Source organism: Protopterus annectens, chromosome 4.part0 (genome assembly GCF_019279795.1).
Source record: "Protopterus annectens isolate FY-2018-M chromosome 4.part0, PAN1.0, whole genome shotgun sequence".
Taxonomy (NCBI): domain Eukaryota; kingdom Metazoa; phylum Chordata; order Ceratodontiformes; family Protopteridae; genus Protopterus; species Protopterus annectens.
In genome coordinates this window covers 1,005,591,944-1,005,610,293 of record NC_056733.1, presented here as the reverse complement: position 1 = coordinate 1,005,610,293, position 18,350 = coordinate 1,005,591,944, and positions in this window count along the sequence as shown.

The window sequence follows — 18,350 nt, the reverse complement described above, 5'->3', positions numbered from 1 at the left end:
GGGCATTAATGCCAAATTCTGCACCCACTCAAGTTACTACACCACCGGTACCAGTACGATTCTATCATAGTCCATGTGGGCATTAATGCCAAATTCTGCACCCACTCAAGTTACTACACCACCGGTACCAGTACGATTCTATCATAGTCCATTTGGGCATGAATGCCAAATTCTGCACCCACTCAAGTTACTACACCACCGGTACCAGTACGATTCTATCATAGTCCATGTGGGCATTAATGCCAAATTCTGCACCCACTCGAGTTACTACAACACCGGTACCAGTACGATTCTATCATAGTCCATGTGGGCATTAATGCCAAATTCTGCACCCACTCGAGTTACTACAACACCGGTACCAGTACGATTCTATCATAGTCCATGTGGGCATTAATGCCAAATTCTGCACCCACTCGAGTTACTACACCACAGATACAAGTACGATTCTATCATAGTCCACGTGGGCATTAATGCCAAATTCTGCACACACTCGAGTTACTACAACACCGGTACCAGTACGATTCTATCATAGTCCATGTGGGCATTAATGCCAAATTCTGCACACACTCAAGTTACTACAACACCGGTACCAGTACGATTCTATCATAGTCCATGTGGGCATTAATGCCAAATTCTGCACCCACTCAAGTTACTACAGCACTGGTACCAGTACGATTCTATCATAGTCCATGTGGGCATAAATGCCAAATTCTGCACCCACTGAAGTTACTACAACACCAGTACCAGTACGATTCTATCATAGTCCATGTGGGCATTAATGCCAAATTCTGCACCCACTCAAGTTACTACAACACCGGTACCAGTACGATTCTATCATAGTCCATGTGGGCATTAATGCCAAATTCTGCACCCACTCGAGTTACTACAACACCGGTACCAGTACGATTCTATCATAGTCCATGTGGGCATTAATGCCAAATTCTGCACCCACTCAAGTTACTACACCACCGGTACCAGTACGATTCTATCATAGTCCATGTGGGCATTAATGCCAAATTCTGCACCCACTCAAGTTACTACACCACCGGTACCAGTACGATTCTATCATAGTCCATTTGGGCATGAATGCCAAATTCTGCACCCACTCAAGTTACTACACCACCGGTACCAGTACGATTCTATCATAGTCCATGTGGGCATTAATGCCAAATTCTGCACCCACTCGAGTTACTACAACACCGGTACCAGTACGATTCTATCATAGTCCATGTGGGCATTAATGCCAAATTCTGCACCCACTCGAGTTACTACAACACCGGTACCAGTACGATTCTATCATAGTCCATGTGGGCATTAATGCCAAATTCTGCACCCACTCGAGTTACTACACCACAGATACAAGTACGATTCTATCATAGTCCACGTGGGCATTAATGCCAAATTCTGCACACACTCGAGTTACTACAACACCGGTACCAGTACGATTCTATCATAGTCCATGTGGGCATTAATGCCAAATTCTGCACACACTCAAGTTACTACAACACCGGTACCAGTACGATTCTATCATAGTCCATGTGGGCATTAATGCCAAATTCTGCACCCACTCAAGTTACTACAACACTGGTACCAGTACAATTCTAATATAGTCCAAGTGGGCATTAATGCCAAATTCTGCACACACTCGAGTTACTACAACACCGGTACCAGTATGATTCTATCATAGTCCATGTGGGCATTAATGCTAAATTCTGCACCCACTCAAGTTACTACACCACCGGTACCAGTACGATTCTATCATAGTCCATGTGGGCATTAATGCCAAATTCTGCACCCACTCAAGTTACTACAACACCGGTACCAGTACGATTCTATCATAGTCCATGTGGGTATTAATGGCAAATTCTGCACCCACTCGATTTACTACAACACCGGTACCAGTACGATTCTATCATAGTCCATGTGGGCATTAATGCCAAATTCTGCACACACTCGAGTTACTACAACACCGGTACCAGTACGATTCTTTCATAGTCCATGTGGGCATTAATGCCAAATTCTTCACCAACACCGGTACCAGTACGATTCAATCTTAGTCCATGTGGGCATTAATGCCAAATTCTGCACCCACTCAAGTTACTACAACACCGGTACCAGTATGATTCTATTATAGTCCATGTGGGCATTAATGCCAAATTCTGCACCGATTCTATCATAGTCCATGGGGTACCAGTATGATTCTATCATAGTCCATGTGGGCATTAATGCCAAATTCTGCACGTTACTACAACACCGGTACCAGTACGATTCTATCATATTCCATGTGGGCATTAATGCCAAATTCTGCACCCACTCGAGTTACTACAACACCGGTACCAGTACGATTCTATCATAGTCCTTGTGGGCGTTAATGCCAAATTCTGCACCCGATTCTTTCATAGTCCATGTGGGCATTAATGCCAAATTCTGCACACACTCGAGTTACTATAACACCGGTACCAATACGATTCTATCATAGTCCATGTGGGCATTAATGCCAAATTCTGCACCCACTCAAGTTACTACAACACCGGTACCAGTACGATTCTATCACAGTCCATGTGGGCATTAATGCCAAATTCTGCACCCACTCGAGTTACTACAACACCGGTACCAGTATGATTCTATCATATTCCATGTGGGCATTAATGCCAAATTCTGCACCCACTCAAGTTACTACAACAACACTGAGTTACTACACAACCCGGTACCAGTGCGATTCTATCATAGTTACTACAACACGGTACCAGTACAATTCTATCATAGTCCATGTGGGCATTAATGCCAAATTCTGCACTACTACAACACTGGTACCAGTATGATTCTATCATAGTCCATGTGGGCATTAATGCTAAATTCTGCACCCACTCAAGTTACCACCCACCAATTACTACATACATCGTACCAGTACGATTCTACCATAGTCCATGTGGGCATTAATGCCAAATTCTGCACACACCAAGTTACTACAGCACCGGTACCAGTACGATTCTATCATAGTCCATGTGGGCATTAATGCCAAATTCTGCGCCCACTCAAGTTACTACAACACTGGTACCAGTGCGATTCTATCATAGTCCATGTGGGCATTAATGCCAAATTCTGCACCCACTCAAGTTACTACAACACCGGTACCAGTGCGATTCTATCATAGTCCATGTGGGCATTAATGCCAAATTCTGCACCCACTCAAGTTACTACAACACGGTACCAGAACGATTCTATCATAGTCCATGTGGGCATTAATGCCAAATTCTGCACCCACTCGAGTTACTACTAGAACGGTAGCAGTACGATTCTATCGTAGTCCATGTGGGCATTAATGCCAAATTCTGCACCCACTCAAGTTACTACACCACCGGTACCAGTACGATTCTATCATAGTCCATGTTTGCATTAATGCCAAATTCTGCACCCACTCAAGTTACTACAACACCGGTACCAGTACGATTCTATCATAGTCCATGTGGGCATTAATGCCAAATTCTGCACCCACTCAAGTTACTACAACACCGGTACCAGTACGATTCTATCATAGTCCATGTGGGCATTAATGCCAAATTCTGCACCCACTCGAGTTACTACAACACCGGTACCAGTACGATTCTATCATAGTCCATGTGGGCATTAATGCCAAATTCTGCACCCACTCAAGTTACTACAACACTGGTACCAGTACGATTCTATCATAGTCCATGTGGGCATCCAAATTCTGCACACACTCAAGTTACTACAACACCGGTACCAATACGATTCTATCATAGTCCATGTGGGCATTAATGCCAAATTCTGCACCCAAGTTACTACATTCTATCATAGTCCATGTGGGCATTAATGCCAAATTCTGCACAAATTCTGCACCACTGAAGTTACTACAACACGGGTACAGTTGCGATTCTATCATAGTCCATGTGGGCATTAATGCCAAATTCTGCACCCACTCGAGTTACTACAACACCGGTACCAGTACGATTCTATCATAGTCCATGTGGGCATTAATGCCAAATTCTGCACCCACTCAAGTTACTACAACACCGGTACCAGTACGATTCTATCATAGTCCATGTGGGCATTAATGCCAAATTCTGCACCCACTCGAGTTACTACAACACCGGTACCAGTACGATTCTATCATAGTCCATGTGGGCATTAATGCCAAATTCTGCACCCACTCAAGTTACTACAACAGCGGTACCAGTACGATTCTATCATAGTCCATGTGGGCATTAATGCCAAATTCTGCACCCACTCGAGTTACTACAACACCGGTACCAGTACGATTCTATCATAGTCCATGTGGGCATTAATGCCAAATTCTGCACCCACTCGAGTTACTACAACACCGGTACCAGTACGATTCTATCATAGTCCATGTGGGCATTAATGCCAAATTCTGCACCCACTCAAGTTACTACAACACCGGTACCAGTACGATTCTATCATAGTCCATGTGGGCATTAATGCCAAATTCTGCACCCACTCAAGTTACTACAACACCGGTACCAGTACGATTCTATCATAGTCCATGTGGGCATTAATGCCAAATTCTGCACCCACTCAAGTTACTACAACACCGGTACCAGTACGATTCTATCATAGTCCATGTGGGCATTAATGCCAAATTCTGCACCCACTCAAGTTACTACAACACCGGTACCAGTACGATTCAATCATAGTCCATGTGGGCATTAATGCCAAATTCTGCACCCACTCAAGTTACTACAACACCGGTACCAGTACGATTCTATCATAGTCCATGTGGGCATTAATGCCAAATTCTGCACCCACTCAAGTTACTACAACACCGGTACCAGTACGATTCTATCATAGTCCATGTGGGCATTAATGCCAAATTCTGCACCCACTCAAGTTACTACAACACCGGTACCAGTACGATTCTATCATAGTCCATGTGGGCATTAATGCCAAATTCTGCACCCACTCGAGTTACTACAACACCGGTACCAGTACGATTCTATCATAGTCCATGTGGGCATTAATGCCAAATTCTGCACCCACTCGAGTTACTACAACACCTTTACCACTACGATTCTATCATAGTCCATGTGGGCATTAATGCCAAATTCTGCACCCACTCGAGTTACTACAACACCGATACAAGTACGATTCTATCATAGTCCATGTGGGCATTAATGCCAAATTCTGCACACACTCGAGTTACTACAACACCGGTACCAGTACGATTCTATCATAGTCCATGTGGGCATTAATGCCAAATTCTGCACCCACTCAAGTTACTACAACACCGGTACCAGTACAATTCTAACATAGTCCATGTGGGCATTAATGCCAAATTCTGCACACACTCGAGTTACTACAACACCGGTACCAGTATGATTCTATCATAGTCCATGTGGGCATTAATGCTAAATTCTGCACCCACTCAAGTTACTACACCACCGGTACCAGTACGATTCTATAATAGTCCATGTGGGCATTAATGCCAAATTCTGCACCCCCTCAAGTTACTACAACACCGGTACCAGTACAATTCTATCATAGTCTTTCTATCATAGTCCATGTGGGCATTAATGCCAAATTCTGCACACACTCGAGTTACTACAACACCGGTACCAGTACGATTCTTTCATAGTCCATGTGGGCATTAATGCCAAATTCTGCACACACTCGAGTTACTACAACACCGGTACCAGTACGATTCTATCATAGTCCATGTGGGCATTAATGCCAAATTCTGCACCCACTCAAGTTACTACAACGCCAGTACCAGAACGATTCTATCATAGTCCATGTGGGCATTAATGCCAAATTCTGCACCCACTCGAGTTACTACAACACCGGTACCAGTACGATTCTATCATAGTCCATGCCGGCATTAATGCCAAATTCTGCACCCACTCAAGTTACTACACCACCGGTACCAGTACGATTCTATCATAGTCCATGTGGGCATTAATGCCAAATTCTGCGTTACTACAGGTACGTACCGATGCGATTCTATCATATTCCATAGTCCATGTGGGCATTAATGCCAAATTCTGCACCCACTCGAGTTACTACAACACCGGTTCCAGTACTATTCTATCATAGTCCATGTGGGCATTAATGCCAAATTCTGCACCCACTCGAGTTACTACAACACCGGTACCAGTACAATTCTATCATAGTCCATGCCGGCATTAATGCCAAATTCTGCACCCACTCAAGTTACTACACCACCGGTACCAGTACGATTCTATCATAGTCCATGTGGGCATTAATGCCAAATTCTGCACCCTCTCGAGTTACTACAGCACCGGTACCGGTACGATTCTATCATATTCCATGTGGGCATTAATGCCAAATTCTGCACCCATTCGAGTTACTACAACACCGGTACCAGTACGATTCTATCATAGTCCAAGTGGGCATTAATGCCAAATTCTGCACCCACTCAAGTTACTACACCACCGGTACCAGTACGATTCTATCATAGTCCATGTGGGCATTAATGCCAAATTCTGCACCCACTCGAGTTACTACAACACCGGTTCCAGTACTATTCTATCATAGTCCATGTGGGCATTAATGCCAAATTATGCACCCACTCAAGTTACTACAGCACCGGTACCAGTACAATTCTATCATAGTCCATGTGGGCATCCAAATTCTCTGCACCCACTCAAGTTACTACAACACCGGTACCAGTACGATTCTATCATAGTCCATGTGGGCATTAATGCCAAATTCTGCACCCACTCAAGTTACTACAACACCGGTACCAGTACGATTCTATCATAGTCCATGTGGGCATTAGAGCCAAATTCTGCTCCCACTCGAGTTACTACAACACTGGTACCAGTACGATTCTATCATAGTCCATGTGGGCATTAATGCCAAATTCTGCACCCACTCGAGTTACTACAACACCAGTACCAGTACGATTCTATCATAGTCCATGTGGGCATTAATGCCAAATTCTGCACCCACTCAAGTTACTACACCACCGGTACCAGTACGATTCTATCATAGTCCATGTGGGCATTAATGCCAAATTCTGCACCCACTCGAGTTACTACACCACCGGTACCAGTACGATTCTATCATAGTCCATGTGGGCATTAATGCCAAATTCTACACACACTCGAGTTACTACAACACCGGTACCAGTACGATTCTATCATAGTCCATGTGGGCATTAATGCCAAATTCTGCACACACTCGAGTTACTACAGCACCGGTACAAGTATGATTCTTTCATAGTCCATGTGGGCATTAATGCCAAATTCTGCACACACTCGAGTTACTACAACACCGGTACCAGTACGATTCTATCATAGTCCATGTGGGCATTAATGCCAAATTCTGCACCCACTCAAGTTACTACAACACCGGTACCAGTACGGTTCTGACATAGTCCATGTGGGCATTAATGCCAAATTCTGCACCCACTCGAGTTACTACAACACCGGTACCAGTACGATTCTATCATAGTCCATGTGGGCATTAATGCCAAATTCTGCACCCACTCGAGTTACTACAACACCGATTCTATCATAGTCCATGTGGGCATTAATGCCAAATTCTGCACCCACTCAAGTTACTACAGCACCAGTACCAGTATGATTCTATCATAGTCCATGTGGGCATTAATGCCAAATTCTGCACCCACTCAAGTTACTACAGCACCGGTGCCAGTATGATTCTATCATAGTCCATGTGGGCATTAATTCGAAATTCTGCACACACTTAAGTTACTACAACACCGGTACCAGTATGATTCTATCATAGTGCATGTGGGCATTAATGCCAAATTCTGCACACACTTAAGTTACTACAACACCGGTACCAGTACGATTCTATCATAGTCCATGTGGGCATTAATGCCAAATTCTGCACACACTCAAGTTACTACAACACCGGTACCAGTACGATTCTATCATGTTACTACAACACCGGTACCAGTACAATTCTATCATAGTCCATGTGGGCATTAATGCCAAATTCTGCACCCACTCAATTTACTACAACACCGGTACCAGTACGATTCTATCATCTGCACACACTCAAGTTACTACAACACCGGTACCAGTACGATTCTATCATCTGCACACACTTAAGTTACTACAACACCGGTACCAGTACAATTCTATCATAGTCCATGTGGGCATTAATGCCAAATTCTGCACACACTCGAGTAACTACAACACCGGTACCAGTACGATTCTATCATAGTCCATGTGGGCATTAATGCCAAATTCTGCACCCACTCGAGTTACTACAACACCGGTACCAGTACGATTCTGTCATAGTCCATGTGGGCATTAATGCCAAATTCTGCACACACTTAAGTTACTACAGAACCGGTACCAGTATGATTCTATCATAGTCCATGTGGGCATTAATGAGTTGAAATGCTTTTCCCTGGACTATATGAAGAGACATTATTGATCTGTCTGAATATGTAACTCAGGCAGGTGTGTGCCTTGAATTGAGCTATATTCTACCTTCACCAAGGATGTTGGCACAGTATATACAAAAGATGACTGACTTCAATAGTTGGCTTAGTTTCTGTTACCTTTCCAGGGGCATTCAATATTTCTCAGCATGGAAGGACTCAGTTAGGAAACCATGTTGTTTTGCAAAGGATGGTCTGCACCAGTCTCCCCAAGGCTTCTGAATATCGACTAAAACTTTATTCATGCCCTTAGAGCCTTTTTTCATGTTATACCAAATTGACAAACCTACAAACAAAGCTAATAAAACTTAAAACCTATTGGTGTTACTGCTCAATGCTAGGAGCCTAAAAATGAAACTCTACAAGTTCAACTCACTCTGGAGAATGTAGACACATGTGCCGTTACTGAGAAATGGTTTAAATCTGCAGAAGTTGCTGCAGAAGTGCAAAGCTTAGACCATCAGCTGCACAGACAGCGATGAAAGGTGGAGGAATCTCAGTCTATATTAGTAACAAGTATAAATCTAGGTTTGTTAAATGGGATGATCCCTGGAATTCATCCATGTGCAAATCACCATAGACAAAGTCCCATACCACATCCTAGCAAGTCATAGTTTACCCTCTATGTCCATAGAATCCCATAACTTTTACCTAGACCTACAGGAGACACTGACCATTACACCACATACTTTATTCATGGGAGACTTTTTAGCTACCCCTCTATAGACTGTGAAACATACACTGCTTCATATTCACAGGCAAAACGATTTCTGTTCTTTATCAGCACAAATACACTTGAACAGATAGTAACCACACCTGCCACAGGTTCAAACATACTGGAATCCACCAGTATGGGGGTGTGCTTCACCCCCCAGTGTCACAGCTGCACTAGTGAGATCAAACCACAAAGCTACTTCCTTCAAAATACAAATCAAATTAGTAACACCAGCGAACCCTGTAAGAGTTAGGAACAATTCCAAAGCAAGCTACTATTTCTTATTAAGTGATAGTTTGTCAAAATGTAATGCCCAGCCCAACCCTGAGATCACAGCAAACTTTGCAAAATTCTTCACAGAGACCCTGAATAACCATGGAAATTTCTGTATAGAGACTGCTGTATCTTCTTGAAGTAAGCCTAAAACAAACTCTAAAAACAAAGCACATTGGTAGAATCCTAACCTTCTTTGAGTATATAACAAAGGAAAAAAACCTCATGGTTAAAATCAGAAAGAGCAACTCTCATAATGATAGCAGCCTTCTTCTTCTTTTGGCTTTTCCTGATTAGGGGTCACCACAGTGGATCCCCTGTCTGCTCATGATTGACAGTGGAGTTTTACGATGTCGAGTTGCCAGCCCGACACCCAACCTTCCGCAGAAGGCACACACATGTATGCACTCACGCCTAGAGCCAATTTAGAGTGTCCAGTCCACCTACAGCATGTCTTTGGGATGTGGGAGGAAACCGGAGGAAACCCATGTGACCACAGGGAGGAACAAGAGGTGGCAATGCTAACCACTGCATCACTGTGGCTGCCCCCTCTGGATCATTATTCTACTAGTGTTAAATTTTTACCTCCCCTCCACAAAACATTGATCCATATCTATTGATTTTAGCAACACCTTCAGCATTTTTCTTAGCTATTATAGATACAAACACTTTATAATCATGGTTTAAAATTGAAATGGGTGTATATGAAGCTGGGTCTTTACCATCTTTAAGTATTACATCCACCACAGCTTTCTTCCAGCATGTTGGTGCTTCCCATCATTTTAAAATACTGTTAAACAAAACCTTAAAGTTTAACACTTTCATCCCTTCTAGCTTCCAAACTTCCACAGGAATATCATCTATTCCTGAAGACTTTCCTGCAGATATATTATACATTAGCATTTTTCTCCTGTCATCATATCTTAATTGCTAGTTTTTGAACCCCATCTACTCTAACCCTGACATACTTAAGGTTTCTATAAATGTTTCCATTTGTGCTCTTTCTTGATTTCCACATTTCTCTGCTTTATACAAATTTCTATGACATTTCCAACATATCTTTAATATCCCAAAAGATCTCAGGTTATTTTTTTGTTATAGGCTTCCAAAGTTTGGCAATAACCCTTTCTGCTTACTTTCTGTTGCCTGAGTTTTTGTGCACTGGAGTTAGCATTCTGCAGTTAAGCCACCTCTTCTTCTGTGAGATTCCCCATATTCTGCAATACTTCAACCTTGTCAGCCCGCTAAACAGGTTTTATCATAGTTGGTACTGGCACATGTGTTGAAGCTCAATTAAATGCACGTTTCTATCAAATATAATTTCTGTGTAGTCTAGCCCAGTTACTGTACCTTGGGGAATAATATGTAAATTCTCCAACTGCTGAACTTACATTTTCCATACTAAATATTTTCATAAATATCTTCAGAAATGTACCCTCTTTTGTTTCCCCTTCTAGGTCCTCCCAGATACCTCACTGTTGCAAATCAAGTTTCAATCCCCAGCTACATGTAATATTCCTCGCTAAAAGCAGAGTTTTCTTAAGTTCCATAATAGCGATTTTTGGTGGAGTATAAATACATACCAGCGTAACCCTCATCCCGTGACAACACCCCTTATCGCCACAAACTTACCATTATTGCCTTTTTCCTCTTCCGTTACTATTGTAGCTCCTCTAGCAATTAGTAGAACTATTTCACATTTCATTTGTCCCCATCATTCTGCTAAATATCCATCCTGAAATCATTTCTTTATCAATGCACATGTTCACTTCCTTCCAAGTGAGTCTCCTGTAACATTACTATATGCACTCTGCATTTCTTAATATGTCATATCAGATACCTCTGGTAACAAATGCACTGGAAACTCTCTACCTTCTGTATTTTCAGGTTCACAGACTACTTTATTCTCTGTGAATCTTGTTCAGACTTCATGGGCATGCTTTCTCACAGATATATGACCAAACTCGAAGACAATGGTCCTGAACAACACTCATTTATGCCAGGAACGAGGTAAGTGGGAGGCTGGCATAATGGTCAAGGTGTTTATCTTATGGACACAAAGTGCAGGGTTTGATTCTCTCACAGTGTAATTGGCTAGGCTTAAAATGGCCCTAAAAGGACAGCTAGCCTAGTACTAATCTACAAACTTCTGAACTCGGGCCATAAATGTAATTTGTTCATATGAACCGTCCCCAGAAGAACTTAAAGGCTTGTTATGTTTAGCAGATATCCGTTTCAGGTCCCACTATTTTTCTTTTGGATTTTTGCTTTTATTTTATTTTGCTGGGTGATTTTAGCAGCTCTCTAACTAAACTAAACAGGAAACTAGGAGGACTAATTAAGTCCAACAAAGCCAGCTGCAAGGTTAGCATAGCCCCAGACACTATAGATAACCACAAGCCCTTCTACAGCTATGTCCAAAACCTCAGAGGCAGCACACAGTAGTGTGCTAACTGGTCGTCAATGGAGCCACCTTCACTGAGCAGAGTGATATAGTGAATTTGCAGGCCGACCGGTTCAGCTCACATTTCACTCCCCACCACCTCCCCTCATGAAATACCCATTAGCATAACCGTCTCAACTATTAACAGGGAGCAGGTATTGGCAGCACTCACTAAGGCCAAAAATACAGCCTCAGTGGACCCAACAGTATCCCATGCTATCTCCTAAATAGCCTAAAACATGACCATCAGGACCATTTCTGTCATTTTCCAACTATAGCCTCAAAACAGGCTTTGTATTTCTAGAATGGAGAACTGCAATGGTTATCCTACTTCACAGGGGTGGCCCATCAACTGACCCATGAAAATACAGACCCATTAGTCTGACTAGTTAAATATGCAATGCCATGGAACAGATTACGGAATTGATCAACATATACACAGGCAACCTTCAGATTCTGGATCCAAGTGCAGTTTGGTTTTTTCAAGTGAAAGTAATGTCTACTAAACGTTCTAGACTCCTTTGAGAAGATCATAATGCTATGGATGTGGAGAAAATGGTGCATTCCACCTACCTGAACCTGGCTAAGGTATTTGATACAATACTCCACCTAGATATAGTTGAAAAACTCACTGATCTGGTCATAAACCCCTACATAACTCACTAGATTGCCAGCTGGCTCACATGCAGGACCCACTAAGAGCTGACTCAGTAGTCAGGGATCTGGGAACATAAGTAGACAGTAATCTGGCCTTTCACCAACATGTAGACAAGGTAGTAAGAAAATCATTCTATGTCACCCAACTTATAAATAAAGGCATGGCATCCAGGTCCAAAGAAGTAATAGTGCCACTTTATTCAGCACTTACTAGACCCATCATTGAATATAATTCCCCCTTTGGCATGTATCTCACCAGATATATGCAACAGTTGGCTGGAACATCCATAAAGCTTCCTTACTAGGAGATTCCACTGTATAAACAAATTGTCATATACGGACTGTTTAAAGCCCTATTTCTGTACTATGTCTCATGCAGGTTACTGAGAGGTGATCTATGCCTGGCATACAAGGCAACCTTGGATTTCTCAGATCTAGCTGCTTTTGCACATCCATAATATAAACAGCCTAAAAATCACTACATCCAAAAATTAAAAATTTGCTTGTGACATAATTACGTAAAACTTGCTGGTGGAACAGATATGTGTGAAATAGGATCCCCATGCTCTAGAACAGGACCCCCATCCATGTGAAGCAGAGTCCATCCCTAACCCTATTTAAGTGTAACCAGTGGATGGGAAATTTGAAATTAACCCATGGTCTGGCCCTCATGTCTCTGATAGACAGTGGTACACAGTAATGCCCAAACTAGCACACCCCCCCCTCCTCACATAACCTCAAGAAACCTCATAACTAACACACCCCTCCTAATAAACACTTGTGATACATAAGGACACAATTGGGTTGGGTGTATGGTTAGGCTTACAAAGGCCCTGGGAGTCATTTGCCTAGTATATGCCTAAAAACATATGAACGTATATGCCTAAGAACGTATGAACGTATATACCTAAGAACGCATGAACGTATGAACCCATGAAGGCAAAGCAGCTGAAGAAGCTAGAGCTGATGAAATGTAGGATGCAGATGAACCAATGAGAACATCAGAGAAGAAGCCCAAGTAGCTCCAACTGTAGTAAAGGTGAAACAGAAAAGATTTTGTTGGTTTGTGCACATGTGGACAAAAGCAGAAGATGTGTTAAGACATCATAATTGCTAATACAACTCCATAAACTAATGACTTGCCTGACCATAGTTATGTTGGCTGTAAATGCTGAAGCATTTTAAAAGTCTTTATTGAAACATCACACAATATTGTATTGTTCAACACACACTAATGGACAGTACATATTCAGCATTTACATACGAAGAATAGTTTGACATCGTACACAGATTTAACTGTTTAAATGGAAGGACAGTAAAGCTTATGTAAGCAAAACTGGTTTATCTAATATTTTCTAATCACATAAGGGAATAACGTGTTTTTTTTTTTTTTATGTGAAACACATTACTTTTTTTCATGTAGCTGGGACACGACACTAATCCATGCCAGACTTTTTGATAGGTATCTATATAGCTTAAGTACACGGCTTACTAACAGTTTTTTTTTTTAACAGAAGCTCTCAAATACACTGTTCACTGGATTTTCTTTTATTGGTCAAAATAATGGCTTTGTCCTTCTTAAGATTCAGTCTTATATATGAGGTGTAGAACCTGTGATTAACTATACACTAGCATTAATAATTTGCATGATGTGCTGTGTTGTGATACTGTTTTTTGTATTTATTAGATACTGTTTTTAAATATCTGACCATTTTCTGAGGATCAGATTGTATATAAACTACACTTCTTATTTGGTTTTAGCTGCTGTGGAGATGCACAATGATGTTCATAAATGTCACCTTATGATGGAGTATTTAACAAAGAACAGGGCAGGCATTTATGTTGAGAAAGATAATTGATATCCATCCATTCTGAACTGAGTATAATGTGCAGTATATGCATGTACTTGTGTGTCCCTTATAGACCCACTGCAAGACACAGTTACACAATGGAGACAAATGGACGCATTGTTGGAAGATTCATCCACTCACTGCTGTAGGAGCTACTGTGAAGGTGTTCCCTGCAGCACCATATGCCCCTTAACCCCACAATGAGGGTACTTAAAGCTTATTCAAGGAGGGCATGCTTCAGGCAGTGCTCTTAATCCTTGCAGAGATACCTACTCTGCTTCAGCAGATTCATGAGGCTTTGTGTGGTGTACCTGTGAATAGCCACTAGGAAATGCCATCCACTAAGGGCCCACTTTGCTCTATTAGCATGCCAGCAGCACATCTGGATTCATGACTTAAGAGCTTTGTGAACTGATAGTGGATGGCCATAACTGGCAACTTTATAAACATAGATAAGAGCACTGGATAACCATAGCTGAAAGTGCTGTCTGTTAAGAATAAAGTAACCGTTTGAAATGTCAGGACCCACCAGAGCAAGTCCCAAAATGCAGAGACAGAATGGCTAATGGATCGGACTTAAATATATAAAGTCTGAGATGTCATTTCACAGAATACTCCCTTTTCACTGATGCATGGCAAGCTCGGAGTTGGTACATTTAAGTTTAGGGGTGTGGGGGCCAGGGGAACAGCGTTTTTTGAGATTTGCTCTTTTCCAGTTTTTCAGCCTTATTTTCTTTGGCTTTTTGGTTCTCTGCATTTCAAGTACCAATATTTAAATAGGGAGCCATTTGTTAAATGTCACAGTAAGTAGCACTCAAAGTAACATTATTGCTATAGTTACAGACAGTGACACATCTCTTGAGGTACTGTCTGAGGCCTTTGATGTTTGCATATTTTTGATATCTTGGGTTCAGTGGAAAAATGCAGATTAGTGACATTTAGAGTTAAGTGTAAACAAGGAAAAATGAGACATCTGGGGTTCCATGCAAAAAACAGAAGAAGGTGACAGCAGGCGTTCAATCAAAAAAAATATATACAGATTATTGACCTAGAGGGTTCAGTGTAAAACTTGCAAGTATGAGACAGCTGGGGTTCCTTGCAAAAAGGAAAAAAGTGACAGTAACAATTACCCACCCCCCCAAAAAAAATAGTTGGGGTTCAATAAGATTAAGTATGAGCTGGGGTTTAGTTTGCCAAAAACACACTGTTGTTTATAAATAAATAACAAGCACACAGGCCCTGTGAGGTGGCCCTCAAAAAGACAGAGACCATTGACTATGGTATATGTCTTGTTTATACATGTAAAGAATACTGGAAAAGCAAACCATATCCATTGATAAACAATCTAGAATTAAGATTCTAAAATTTAGGGAGTATAATAAAAATGGAGATAGAAATAAAATTCGTTGACTGTCATTATTGAGTGAACAGAATGAAAAGTGAAGGTAACACATCTATATTATAGACATCAGTATACTCTTGTATTTAATATAACATGTTGGTAACTCTTGCCTATCATCCCAGCCAAAAAATAAGGCAATATCATAAGTTTAACATTGCAAAAGTATTTCTTTTATGACATAGTAAAGGTACCGATTTAAAAATGAGATGTCAGCAAAAAAGGCTGTTTAAGATATAATTGCATTACAAAAGTGCAATGAATAAAATTAATAGCCCGTTTTTTTTTTAATTTCAGGGTGTTAGTTAAGTTACTTATGTGACAATAGACTAAGGTTGTACATAAACATATTTCTGAGGCTGACTGAAAAGTATACTGTTGTCTTAAATTAGGTCTTTAATTTTCTTTGAAGTGATTACCTAAAAGTAAATTTTCTCTATGTTCTCATAAAGGCACAGTTTTAGAACCATTCACTTTTGAACCTGTAAAGCTAACTGCTACAGATTCTCAGCTTCTCTTCTGTAATCTGCAGTTTCAATTGTACTGCAGTTAGCACACACACCTTTGGTGCTAGAAGGCTGTGGGTTCTATTCCCATATCAAGTAAATCAATAGTTGACACTACAGTGCTGTATTCCTGAGTGTGTCATTCTTCAGAAAACACATTTAACTGAGGCCCATCTGCTTGAGTTGGTGGCAACTCAAGTGAATGTAAAAGACCAGCCTGCACATACCAAAAAGAGTAGAGGAAGTTCGCTGATGCTCTGGCCCAATTTCCTCAGTAGTATGGACTCCTCCTCAGGTCTCCCCTGAGAAGCAGCCATTAGCCTAGTTGGACCAACCTAGTCAACAAAGAATAAATAAAACTTGACACACCATCTACAATCAACCTTGCACAAAATAACAGAGAAAAACTGCACAGCATTTAAGCACTTTTCCTGTGTTTAATGTCACAAGAATAGTATATTTAGAGCTGTGTGATTCATACCTCTCAAATGTAAAGATTTTCACAGAATGTCCATATTTTTGCCTCATATTTTTTGGTCTGATCCTCATAAAACTTTTTCTGGCAAATCATTGAAAATTTAAGTCACTAAATAATACTGAATAATGACAGATATTTGTGTTTCAGACTTTACATCATCCAGAAAATACACAATAATGTAAAACCTGTTGTTCTAGCAACTTTTTAACTTTATATGAGCAATATTTAAATTCTGTCCCTATTTTTGGGCCTTTGCCACCCCCATTCTGTCTTTGTCCAGATTATTTGCAGTAAGAGGTTGAGAGGTATGCTAATGATGCATGTTGTACCACACTAGTTGCTGTAGTCAAGTGTTAAAATGAGAATAAAGGAAAGTTAATTAAAAAAGACTTTGATGTCTAGAGAAATAAACTTTGATTATAATCATAAACCTTATTAAAGCTTAGAAAAAGGTTCAAGGCTTTTTTAGACTCTAAGCTGAACGTGAAACATATAGATGAGAATCATTATTTCATATCCATTAAGGGAGAAAAATAACAAATACATAAATAAATGAAATATTTTCTATTTGAAATTGCATCAAAACAAATGTCTTTTGGTTAGCTGGCCTAGATCGAATAAAAAAGCTATTTCAAGAAGTGCACTGGTTCACAGCAGATTCGATTCCAATACTACTCAATACTGCTCATTAATTGTAGGTTCATAGGTTCATTGGTAGGTACTAGTCTATTGGCACTAGTGCCTATATAAGCCTAGCCAAAAAGGTACCATGGCTTTCGCCACCCAAGAAAATTATTTACCTGTGCCCCTGTCAAGCAGAGCCACAGAAGTGATCCCCGGGGTGAATTTCCTATTTCCCATCCAATCATCAAGATTTTTCTTGAAGAGTGCTAATGAGGAGCTTTGTTTGATATAGATAGGTAGTTTGTTCCAGAGTATGGGCAGTCTCTGAGACAGGAATCTCTCCCTCCGGCATGTTCTGTTTATTGTGGTGACAAGGTTTTGGTCTCTAGAGTGTGTAGCTCGGAGGGACTAGGATCTCTTTAAGTGGAATATGTCCAACAGCTCTGGGTTTGACATAGCTTTGTATATTAGGCAGAGATCGCCTCTGAGTAGACGATATGCGACGGAGTAAAGCTGGAGTTTTTTGAGACGGTCTGCATAGGGCATCTGTTTGAGGTCAGTAATCCTCTTTGTGAGGTATTTCTGTGGCCTTTCCTTTTGTTGTAGATGTCTTGTGAGGTACATACCAAAACTGGTGTTGTACTCTATAATGGGTCTAAGAGTGATGAGTACAGGGGAACAATGACCCCTTTTTTGCTGGATGAGAAACTTTTTGTGATGAGGTGTGCCATGTAGAAGGATTTCCTGACTACTGTGGCGATGTGATTATCAAAGGAGAGACTTCTGTCCACCTGTGTCCCCAGACCTCTTATCACACTTTCGGTGTTAAGTAGACTACCACCTATGTGGTAGTTCATGGGTATAAAGTTTTTACCAAAAGGGATGACAATGCACTTTTTGACACTGAGCTTGAGGCCATGGCTTTAATACCAGGCATCTGTCTCAGTGAGGCCCTTTTGTAGGATGTCCACATTGTTAGGAGTTTC